General features: G+C 41.1%; 1 pseudogene; it reads right to left on the bottom strand.

Annotated features, from left to right (window-relative positions):
- Nucleotides 1-10,544, bottom strand: part of LOC126059999 (cytochrome P450 2C42-like) — a 122,158-nt pseudogene extending 111,614 nt beyond the window's left edge.
- Between the last annotated feature and the right edge of the window lie 2,338 nt (nt 10,545-12,882).

Genomic DNA, 12,882 nt, shown 5'->3' with positions numbered 1-12,882 from the left:
TGGAGGGGAGATCACAGGTGTCAATAAAATACTCTGGGTAAGCTTCGTTGAGAAGGTGGCATTAGAACAATGTACAAGACTGCCTGTTTGCCCACACCTTTGGAAACCCTGGTGACGTAGTGGTTAAGAGCTACAGCTGTTAAACAAAGAGTCAGTAGTTTGAATCTACCAGGCGCTCCTTGGAAACCCTGTGGGGCAGGTTCTACTCTGTTCTGTAGGGTCGCTCTGAGTTGGAATCGACTCAAAGGCAAAAGGTTTGCGTCTTTTTTTTTGTTTGTTTTGCCAATACTTACATTAATATATTTTCATTTGCCAACCAAGAATGTTTAAAAAGCATGCAATGTGGTTTTAACTTGTATTTTTTATTTTTAAGATCTTTTCATAGGTGTAATAGCCATTTGCATTTCCTCTTCTGTAATCTGTCCATTAGTATCGTTTGCTCATGTTTCTATTGTCTTACGGACTTTTCTGGCTTGTTGTTTAGTAGAAAAACAGCAAGTTGAAAAATAATATATAGAATATAAGCCCAATATTGTAAAGAACTACTTTTAATCCCATATGTACATATGTATGTATATAATATATATTATTTGTAAATATATACTTATGCACACATTTATGTAAAGATATACATGTATGTCTACACATACACGTTATCTAAAAAATGCATTCAAGGGTGTAAGTGGCGTCCTCTGGGTGATGAGTTGGGAGAAGGGTAGTGGGTGATACCACTTCTCATTTCATGTACTTCCAACAGAAGGAAGAAAAAACATTAGTATAATTTGAAGTTTATACAATGTTCAGCTGCTTATTCTTTGGAGATGACATGAGGGTAATGACTTCAGGGCCATAGCATCAAATCACCATTGTACTTTTGTTAAGTGTAAAACAATGTGGTAGAAACTAGAAAAAGAATAAAATCTGATGATGACTTCAAGAGATATTGTTCGTCTTGGGGAGAGAATAACACTTAGAACACATGATCAGCAATATGAAAACATATATTAATACTTGAACCCAAGTTGGAAACATGAATGGGAATATTTCAAATCTTTATTTAGCAATCATGGTGACAACAAAGTGGAGGCACGATTTCTAACACTTAATGGACATTCCTCACCATTGCTGATCTTCTCAATACTCTCCTACAGGTTGGAGCTGCAACTTGACACGCTTGTTCTCACTTCCAAATCCAAATCTCTAGTAACTCTAGGTAACACTCAGTCTAGAGAGCTTTTCTGCCTTTTTCCACTTTGTCCTTTCTCTGTATTTATCATTATAACAATCAGTATGGCCACTTTAGACTCTTTTTTCCATTTCTTCCCTGCATTATGTGCAAAAGATGGAACATCTGACACTGACACAACCAAACATAACATTTTTCCTTAGAACATGCAAAGGAGAAATGGCTGTGAATTGGCACATACTAATCATTTTTGCTTTGTTTCAGAGTGGTAACAGTAATAACTCAGATAAGTGTTAAAATAAAAAAACAAACAAACCCATTGCCATCAAGTCGATTCCAACTCAGAGGGACCCTATAGGACAGAGTAGACCACTGCGTCCCCAGGGCACCAAGTATTAAGGTAGGTGGTGACCAATACAAGTGTTACAGAGTATGGCAAATAGGAGCTAAATGTGCACCAGGAAGCTCAGAAAACTCCTTAATGGATGTTGGAATTTCACTGGGACTTGAAGGAATGGGGAGATATGGAGAAGAGAGGTAAGAGAAGGCATCTCTGGTACTGGAAATGGCCCAGAGGAGGGGGAGTTGCAGGCAATAGCACAGCAGCAATTAAACAGTCTGTTCTTCTTCAGGCAGGAATGAAACAGAGCTGGTAGGAAGGCAGCATAGAGCCAAACTCTTTGCCAACCAGGGTGGTGTCAATAATCTTTGGGTCAATCAGAGGCTTCAAGGTAAAGTTCTGTAAATTAGTGGTCAGGAATAAAAACAACTCCATGCAGGCCAGGCCCTCTCCCAGATAAATTTGTTTTCCTGGAAATAACCACCACAGAGACTACATGTTCTTTGAACACTATATTTCTGAACTAGCGCACAGAATATGCATTAACTATTTGATGAATGATTGAATAGAAGGATGGATGGAAGACAGGTTGGCTGGAAGAATGGTGGGATAGATAGAAAAAAGGATGGACACACTTGATATCCATCTAACATCTTATCTTAATGGGCACCCTTCATTCAACAAATATTTACTGAGTATCAGCTCTATCCCAAGCACTTCATTAAGTTTTCCCACATTATTACTGTCTTTTGACATTTCAAGTTTTCATCAATCTTTTTCTAGAAACATACCCACATCATTTTTCTAAGGTTATTAAAGGGAGAAGGATTAACAGGAGGGTGCTCATATATCTGTGTTTCCCTTCCTAGGTTTTTTTTCCCTCATGCACTTTGGAAAGCATAAGTCTAAACATGTTGCTGTATCGCTTTGAAAATTCAAAAGGCTCCCTATGCCTGCTCTATGGGATAAGGCCCAAATTGTTGATCTGGACCTTTGGCTCTGTTCCCAGCCTGCCATTTCATATCTTTCCTTCCATTCTTCCTACCCTATACACTTACCCTAGCATACCCACTCTTCAAAAATCTCCTTCAAGCTGTATCTCATGCTTTCCTTTTGGTTAAGATGCACTTCTCTTTTGCTTCCTTCCTTTGTGATTCCCTCGGTTAGTAGAATCTATCTCTGGACTCCCTCAGCATTTTATTCATGCTTCCACTGAGGCATGGATCACCTTGAATCATAATTCTTTATTTATTTTTCTACCCTGATGAATGTGAGCTCCTAGAAGGGAGGACACAGTTCTTGTCATCTTGGTATCTACAATGCCATACTCAAGCCAACATCAAAGACCATAGAATAAATGAAAGCAATACCAGCACAAAACATACACTATAGGTGAAAACCAAAACTTGCTGCTGTTGAGTCAATTCCAACTCATAGCAAACCTACAGGACAGAATAGAACTGTCCCATAGGATTTCCAAGGAGCAGCTGGTGGATTTGAACTGTTGACCTTTTGGTTAGCAGCCATAGCTCCTAACTACCGTGCCACCTGGGCTCCTCGCTATAGGTGAGGTGACACTAATACTCAACATGGAGGATCATGATTAGAGGAAGATCAGGGTGCTCTGTAATAATTGCAAGGTATCCTGCCTCATTCTCCAAGTTTATTTGACCTTCCAAGTACTTTCCAGGAAGTTTGAACATCTTTAATATAGAGCAAATGCCTTGCTCCTGTCACTGAGATCCATTGATGCTGTTAGGTGCCATTGAGTCAGTTCCAACTCGTAACAACCCTATGTACAACAGAACAAAACACTACCTGGTCCTGGCCATCCTCACAATCATTGTTATGCTTGAGCCCATTGCTGCAGCCACCATGTCAATCCATCTCATCGGGGGTCTTCCACTTTTTCACTGACCCTCTACTTTACTAAGTGTCATGGATTGAATTATGCCCCGCAAAAAATGTTTGTATTAACTTGGTTAGGCCATGGGTGGCTGTCCACCATTTTGTGATTTTCGTACATGTTATAAATCATAATCTCTGTCTGTGGTTAAGAGGATTAGGGTGGGATATAACACTCTTGCTCAGATTACCTCCCTGATCCAATGTAAAGGGAGTTTCCCTGGGGTGTGGCCTGCACAACCTTTTATCTCTCAAGAGATAAAAGGCAAGGGAAGCAAGCAGAGAGCTGGGGATGTCATACCACCAAGAAAGCAGTGCCAGGAGCAGAGCATGTCCTTTGGGCCCAGGGTTCCTGCACGGAGAAGTTCCTAGTCCGGAGGAAGATTGATGACAAGGACCTTCCTCCAGAGTCAACAAAGACAGAAAGCCTCCCTCTGGAGCTGATGCCCTGAATTTGGACTTCTAGCCTACTAGACTGTGAGAAAATAAACTTCTCTTTGTTAAAGCCATCCACTTGTGGTATTTCTGTTATAGTAGCACTAGATGACTAAGACAGGGCCTCAACCCTTTTTATATACAATGAATTTTTAAAGGTACCATACGTAGACCAGAAGAGGAGAGTAAAGAGAGAGATTATGAGTGGATTCAGGTATTTGAAGGAACAAATGTAAAAACGCAAAAATCTTCCATGTTATATTGTTCAGGAAAACTAACACAAGTGAATGGAAATCATTTAAAAAATAGATTTGCTTACCTAAAGTAAAAGTAAAATCAGAAATGTTTATTTCAAACTTAAGTCACAGGTAGAGCAAACAGAAGGGGTTAATTGATAAATGGAGCTTTTTATTTCTTCATTTCAACTAAGTATAATAATAATTTCCTGCTGTAGAAGGTGGCGTCCATCATCTCTAAAAAGCACCACATTGAATTTATTTGGGCAAAGTTCGCCCTCTTGTGGACTTGAGGGATGTTGCTCTATACAGTCATCAATAGAATACAGTATGGAGTCCATAGGTGGTACAAGAAAACCCTGGTGGTATAGTGGTTAAGAGCTACAGCTGCTAACCAAAACGTTGGCAGTTCAAATCCACCAGATGCTCCTTGGAAACCCTCTGGGACAGTTCTACTGTGTCCTACAGGGTTGCTATGAATTGGAATCAACTTGATGGCAATAAGTTTGGGGTTTTTTTTGGAGGAGGGGCGTGGTACAAAGGGTTACCTCAGATGCTAATTGAAAGGCTGGAGGTTCAAGTCCACCCAGAGGCACCTTGAAAGAAAGGTGTGTGGATCTACTTCCAAAAAATCATCCACTGAAAATCCTTTGGAGTACAAATCTACTCTGACAGGGTTCCCATGATTGAGTCAACTTGATGGCAACTACAATAATAAATTTTAAAATTTGATCACCATTTAGGTAATTGCCATCATTTTACAGATAGAGAAATTAAAGCAGAGGAAAGGTTTTCTTTACTGATTGAGGATCTGTAAAATGAAACTATTGTAATCAAATGATCAATATGCCTTATATAAAAAAAAGAAAAAAAAAAAAACCCAAATTCACATCTACAGAAGGGTGACTTGAATCAAAAATATTGTGAAGAAATGACAGGGCATTGAAGACTAGGAGGCCTGTGGAGTTAGCTACTTCTATGCCAGGCTCCTTTTCATCTGAAACTCAAAACACTGCAGGGTACTAAGCTTTTAGAAAAAGTTTTATTTAGCTAGAGTGGTAGAGGTGATCTGGGAAGTCTTTGGGGATTTCTCTCTGTCTCTCTCTCTCTCTCTGTCTGTCTGTGTGATTAACAGGTAAAATTGGATTTTCAGTCTTCCCTATTAGTTCATTTGGGAGAGAGAATTAAAAAAAAAAAACAGGTCAGCTTGAAATTCAAGATGAAAATCAGAGGCATGTGAGAAGCACTTCAAGGTCAGCAGAATTACCCAGGGGTAGTTAATAATTACCATAAAAGTCCTAACCCAAAATCCAAGAAAGAAGGAGAAAAAAAATAAGCAAAGCTGAAAACACATCCAGTTTACAGTTAAAGAAGATAGAGTAAAGGGTTACCAATGTTAGTTGAATTCTAGTTAAATGTATCATCTTATAACCTGATATTTGTACATACTGCAGAATTATGCTATAGAATATATTTTCTTAAAATATAAAATCAATAGAGCAAGTAGTAGCATTTAATAATTCATGCTGATAGTTTTAAAGGGGTTCTATGTTTACAAAGAAATAACAATTGATGAGAGTTACACAAATAGTTGCCCAGACAATGAAAACCATACACAATCATCCTTCTCTTGGTCAGAACTGCAGACCTGGGCCTTGGCAGAAACTTTCAGACATGCCGGTGAGGCTGACCATACACACAAGAGTCCAGTGAAGTGAAAGCAAATGACACTTGCTTCACAGTCCACTGGGGTGTGATGAGGTCATTTCCAGTGTCTCCTTGACGATGCTCTGGAGTAAGTAACTGAAATTATATTACGGAAAAAAAACATTGCTTTTTAACACTGAGAAAATGAGACTCAAAACTTTCTACCTTCATGACTATCTCATTTGAAAACAAACAAAGCCTGGGAAGAATAGGATTAAAAGAGGCTTTTATGCCCACACTGTGTACAAAATCATGCGACCACACACACAGCATAGATACACAAATGCTCCCTCATTCTCTGCTTCAAACCCTCCTTCCTCTACCTGATGGCTACACACAAGGAAAGACTTGGCTGCCCCTGGAATGTTTCCAAGGACAGCATTATAAAAGAGAGAGGTCTGTTAAGGTCAGTGTTACGGAGTAAAAAAATCACCTGCTCTTGGTTTCTCTCAACTCCTCCCTGGTGGCGTGGTAGTTAAGAGCTTGGCTGCTGAACTAAAAGGTCAGCAGTTCAAATCCACCAGCTGCTCCTGGGTAGCCCTATGGGGCAGTTCTACTTTGTCCTATAAGGCCCCTAACAGTTGGAACTGACTCAATGGCACCTAACAACAACCTCCACTAGGAAGCGGGCTTCCTCCTGAACGTGGTCCTCAGTGCACCTCTTCCCCATCCTGAAATTCTGAAGGGTCATGAGGGAGAAGCGCCTGGTCTCCTTCCATGTCTTTCCAATAGGGAGAACAGAAACTAGAAGGGAGAACCTTAGCAAGAAGAGGACGCTGACACTTGGCAGCCACAAGGATGGGCCAAGCTGTTTTCATCCAACCCACTCCCCAGTACTACTGCCCAACACACACATATGCTCACCTACCAAGTCCTCTAGTAGCTTTCTTTTACCGGGAAAATGCTTCTTCAAGAAAGGTCCTCTCCTAGATCAATCAAGGCTTCCTTCACTGCTTCATATCCACGCAACACCACAGTGGGCTTCATGCCAAAATACAGAGTAAACAAGGCCATAGTTTGAGAACTGGGAAATGGAAAACAGATGCAAATTAATACACAAAAGTCACTATTTGGTCTGTATATTGTGCATGATTCTGACTGATATATTATCATTGTATTGCTAATGTTTCTATTTTGCCACAAAGCTGCAAGTATTTCTGAATTTTATACATAAATATGATGGCTTTATAGCTCCCATTTATGGAGGACGACCACTGATGTGTCAATGGAACACATTATTACAATTAATCATCACATCAATACCTCGAGCACGTTTATTTACCACCATTTTACAGATAAAGGAACTGAGGTTATGAGAATTTACATTCAGTTCTCAGTGTCCTATAGTTCTGTTGGTATAGTGGTTAAAATCTCAGCTGCTAACCAAAATGTCTCAATTAGAATCTGCCAGCCACTCCTTGGAATCCCTATGGGGCAGTTCTACTCCTTCCTATAGGGTCACTATCAGTCACAATTGACTCGAGAGCAACAGGTTTTGGGTTTTTTTTTTTTGTCCTGCAGCTAGTAAGGAGCCCCAGTAGTGCAGTGGCTAAGCATTTGGCTGCTAACCAAAATGTCAGCAGTTCAAATCCACCAGCCACTCCATGGAAACCCTATGGGGCAGTTCTACTCTGTCCTATAGTGTCATCATGAGTTGGAATCGACTCAATGGCAATGGGTAAAAAAAAATAGCTAGTAAATAGAAGACCCAAATTGGATCCGCCACTGGGTTGACCTCTGTCGACCTCTGACACCTGGGTAATTTATCAGTCCCCAATGCTCACCTTTAGACTAATATCCAGTAATCTGATTCGGGATCACCTGTAAACCTCTTCCCACGGGGATTCTATTCAGTAGCACTACAACGAATACTAGAAATCTGTGTTTTTAAAAATCAGCCCATATGATTTGAAGCCCAGCCCAGTTTGAGATCCATGGGTATTGCTAACACAGAGAGTAGGCTACATAGAGGCAGTGCCGGGACAGGCAGCGCCTCATGAAAGAACCATTTCCTCCATCCTGCGGCATTCCCAGGACATAGACAGCAGCTCTGTGCAGAGTCCAAAAGGATGCTGTCACCACCAGGGCCTCCCTGATCAATGCTTTCTCTCATTCTCCCAGGCTGGTCCTCAGCCCATTGCTATTTCCTTGATAACAGGCGCAATCTGCTCCTCGGGAGAAATTTTACGATCATGGTTAATCTGAACAGAACACAGAGGTTATGCAGTAGTAGAATGAAATCTCCAATCACAAATTACTTCCAAAACCATTTACCTTCAGCCAAAATATAACAGCAAACGACTGTGAAACAATGAAGGGCAGCATTGCTCCCTCCTTTTGCCACTTGACCACTTTATTATTTCAAATATACCTTACAATGACCTTACTAGTTCTCTTCTCCCAAAAGGCATTACTTCATTATTTCTCAGGATGACAGATCAAAAATAGCAAGGGAGACATCCAAATCCACAGAGAATATTTTGTTTCACAATTATTTATTTTAATACTTTGCCTCTAGGAATACATTTTATTTAAAACAACCCACTGCCATGAAGTCAATTCCGACTCATAGAGACACTGTAGGGCAGAACAGAACTGCCCCATAGGGTTTCCAAGGCTGTAAGTCTTTATGCAAGTAGAAGGCTACTTCTTTCTCCCACAGAGCAGGTGGTGGGTTCTAACTGCGGACCTCTTGGTTGGCAGCCAGGCACTTAACCACTGCACTACCAAGGCTCCATTTTCTTTAAAAGTAGGGGTAATTTTCCTTACCCCCTGTAAACAATTGGAGGAGCCCTGATGGTGCAGTGGTTAAGAGCTCGGTTGCTAACCAAAAGGTGGGAAGTTAGATGTGGCAGTCTGCTCCCATAGAGACTTACAGCCTTGGGAACTCTACAGGGTCGCTATCAACTTGCTGGCAGTGGGTTTTTTGTTTGGTTTTGCAAACAACTGGAAGAGCATAAAGCATATTTACATTACTTAAGGATTTGCTGATATTCTTAACATCTAACTGGAATACACGGAGTCATTATACCAAAAAGAATTAGTAGATATTCAACCATTTCAAGAGGTGGCATATGATCAGGAACCGATGGCACCGAAGGAAGAAGTCCAAGCTGTTCTGAAGGCATTGGAGAAAAACAAGGCTCCAGGAATTGATGGAATATCAACTGAGATGTTTCAACAAACAGATACAGTGCTAGAGGTGCTCACTCGTCTATGCCAAGAAATATGGAAGACAGCTTCCTGGCCAACTGACTGGAAAAGATCCATATTTGTGCCTATTTCCAAGAAAAGTGATCCAACTGAGTGTGGAAATTATCGAACAATATCATTAATATCACATGCGAGCAAAATTTTGCTGAAGATCATTCAAAAACGGCTGTAGCAGTATACCGACAGGGAACTGTCAGAAATTCAGGCCGATTTCAGAAGAGGACGTGGAACCAGGGATACCATTGCTGATGTCAGATGGATCCTGGCTGAAAGCAGTGAATGCCAGAAGGATGTTTACCTGTGTTTTATTGACTATGCAAAGGCATTCGACTGTGTGGATCATAACAAACTATGGATAACACTGTGAAGAATGGGAATTCCAGAACACTTAATTGTGCTCGTGAGGAACCTTTACATAGATCAAGAGGCAGTTGTTCGGACAGAACAAGGGGATACTGATTGGTTTAAAGTCAGGAAAGGTGTGCATCAGGGTTGTATTCTTTCACCATACCTACTTAATCTGTACGCTGAACAAATAATACAAGAAGCTAGACTATACGAAGAAGAACGGGGCATCAGGATTGGAGGAAGACTCATTAACAACCTGCGTTATGCAGATGACACAACCTTGCTTGCTTAAAGTGAAGAGAACTTGAAGCACTTACTAATGAAGATCAAAGACCGCAGCCTTCAGTATGGATTACACCTCAACATAAAGAAAACAAAAATCCTCACAACTGGACCAATGAGCAACATCATGATAAACGGAGAAAAGATGGAAGTTGTCAAGGATTTCATTTTACTTGGATCCACAATCAACAGCCATGGAAGCAGCAGTCAAGAAATCAAAAGACGCATTGCATTGGGCAAATCTGCTGCAAAGGACCTCTTCGACGTCTTGAAGAGCAAAGATGTCACCCTGACGACTAAGGTGAGCCTGACCCAAGCCATGGTATTTTCAATCACATCATATGCATGTGAAAGCTGGACAATGAATAAGGAAGACCGAAGAAGAGTTGACGCCTTTGAATTGTGGTGTTGGCGAAGAATATTGAATATACCACGGACTGCCAAAAGAACGAACAAATCTGTCTTGGAAGTGCGGCCAGAACGCTCCTCAGAGGCAAGGATGGCGAGACTGCATCTTACATACTTTGGACATGTTGTCAGGAGGGATCAGTCCCTGGAGAAGGACATCATGCTCGGCAGAGTACAGGGTGAGCAGAAAAGAGGAAGACCCTCAACGAGGTGGATTGACAAAGTTGCTGCAACAATGAGCTCAAGCATAACAATGATTGTAAGGATGGCGCAGGACTGGGCAGTGTTTCGTTCTGTTGTGTGTAGGGTCACTATGAGTCGGAACCGACTCGACCGTACCTAACAACAACAACTGTAGGGTATTTCCAACAATTGGGAGTCGAGTGGGGCCAGGCAGGAGCTTCCCTTTGCCATAGCTCTGTTTCCAGAGTGAAAAGAGAAACAAACTGGAGAAACAGAGTACCAGGACTACAACAGGATCCATCGAAGCCTTCTCTTCTTACTCACACAACTATGCGCTTGAAATCAAAAGCTTTCGCAACATTCCTGCTAATGCAACTTGTGACTCGTTGAGCTTAGAAAGTTACCAGTTAGATTGTTGTTAGGTTCTTACGTCCCATTGAGTCGGTTCCAACTCATAGCGACCCTACGTACATCTTCACAATCATTGCTATGTTTAAGCCCACTGTTAGAGCCATTGTGTCAATCCATCTTGTTGAGGGTCTTTCTCTTTTTCACTGACCCTCTATTTTACTAAGCATGTCCTTCTCCAGGGACTGGTCCATCCTGATAACATGTCCAAAGTACCTGAGATGAAGTCTCACCATCCTAGCTTCTAAGGAGCATGCTGGCTGTACTTTTCCAAGACCAATAAGACAGATCTGCTTTAATCCTTCCTGAGTGGACTTGGGCCTATTCTTACAAAAACAAACTGCTCCTACAACACACAATACAGGAGAGGTCAACACAACTGGACTAAACCAAAAGCAAAGGAGTTTCCTGAATAAACTGAACGCTTCAAAGGCCAGCGTAGCAGGGGTGGGGGTTTGGGGACCATGGTTTCAGGAGACATCTAAATCAATTGGCATAATAAAATCTATTAAGAAAACATTCTGCATCCCACTTTGGAGAGTGGCGTCTGGGGTCTTAAATGCTAGCAAGTGGCCATCTAAGATGCATCAATTGGTCTCAACCCACCTGGAGCAAGAAAGAATGAAGAACACCAAAGACACAAGGTAATTATGAGCCTAACAGACAGAAAGGACCACATAAACCAGAGACTCCATCAGCCTGAGACCAGAAGAACTAGATGGTGGTGCCTGGCCACAACCGATGACTGCCCTGACAGGGAACACAACAGAGAACCCCTGAAGGAACAGGAGAGCAGTGGGATGCAGACTCCTAATTCTCAGAAAAAAAAACCAGACTTAATGGTCAGACTGGGACTAGAAGGACCCTGGAGGCCATGGTGCCCAGACCTTCTGGTAGCCCAAGACAGGAACCATTCCCAAAGCCAACTCTTCAGACAAGGATTGGACTGGAATACGGGATGGAAAATGATACTGGGGAGGAATGAGCTTCTTGGATCAGTAGACACGAAACTATGTAGGCATCTCCTGTCTGGAGGGGAAATGAGAGGGCAGAGGGAGCCAGAAGCTACCCGAATGGACACAAAGAGAGAGTGGAGGGAAGGACTGTTATCTCTCATTAAGGCGAGAGCAATTAGGAGTGTATAGCAAGGTGTATGTAAATTTTTGTATGAGAGACTGACCTGATTTGTAAAATTTCACTTAAAACACAGTAAAAACTAATTTAAAAAACAAAAATAAAATAAACTATTCTTTAATCTTGCTCTTTTCTTCCATGGAACCCCCTTCATTCTGTCTGGGGCAGAGCCCAGGAATTGGAAATTAAACAAGCAAACACCCCAGGGGTCCAATGTGCAACCAGGATTGAGAAATCACTGAAGTAAATGATTTGATCAAAAAATTGTTCAGCATTCTGGATTCTCAGACTGATGGCCAGGGGGGAATTTATGATTTTGAAGGCAACCAGTATCGAGAAAAGTTTTAATTCTCTTGGAATTCAAATTTCTTCCACGGAGTTGGGGTGACCCACGCAGGTCATTGCCCTGAGATATTCTTTCGAACCTTTAGAAAACTGGTTTCCTAAAATCACCTTTGGGTCAAAATATAGCCTAGTAAGTAGCATAGGGAAGACCACTTTGCCTTGGGCATTGTGCTTTTGAAGAATTATCTATGTGCAGTCAGTTTCGAGAATTAGAAACACAGGGGAGGACTGAAAGCTGTGTTTTAGGGTAAATCATTACTGTGAAAACACTGTCCTGGCCCTGCTTCCATGGCAAGTCAACAAGATGGGGTGTAAGAATCTTTGGAGGTTATCTCACCTTTGGAACATTTTTGACTCCCTAGTTGAAAATATGGGTGGGTGGGTAGTTGAAAATACTTGCAATCAATTCCTATTAATGGCTTAATTAGATTTGTTTTAACAGTGTATTCTATGACTTGCATATTAAAAAAAATTTTCCGTAATGAATACTTCATCAAAACTTAGAAAACTTTCTTCAAAATGGATACTTTCAAAAGTGAATTTTGAAATATTTTATTCTGTATTAACATTATAGCTGCCTACACATAAAAAGACTAACATAACACCCACATCCTTAAGAAACATGTACCAGGTAATTAGTATATGCTAAGGAAATTTACTTTTACCATTAAACTCCCCTGAAAAACACTGGCAGGTAGAGGTTCTTACTTTCTATTTTTCAAATGGATAAAGAAAAACTCTGGAAGAACAGG

This window comes from Elephas maximus, chromosome 16 (genome assembly GCF_024166365.1).
Source record: "Elephas maximus indicus isolate mEleMax1 chromosome 16, mEleMax1 primary haplotype, whole genome shotgun sequence".
Taxonomy (NCBI): Eukaryota; Metazoa; Chordata; class Mammalia; order Proboscidea; family Elephantidae; genus Elephas; species Elephas maximus.
The sequence above is the reverse complement of the archived record's forward strand: the minus strand, read 5'-3'. Positions and strand labels throughout refer to the sequence as shown.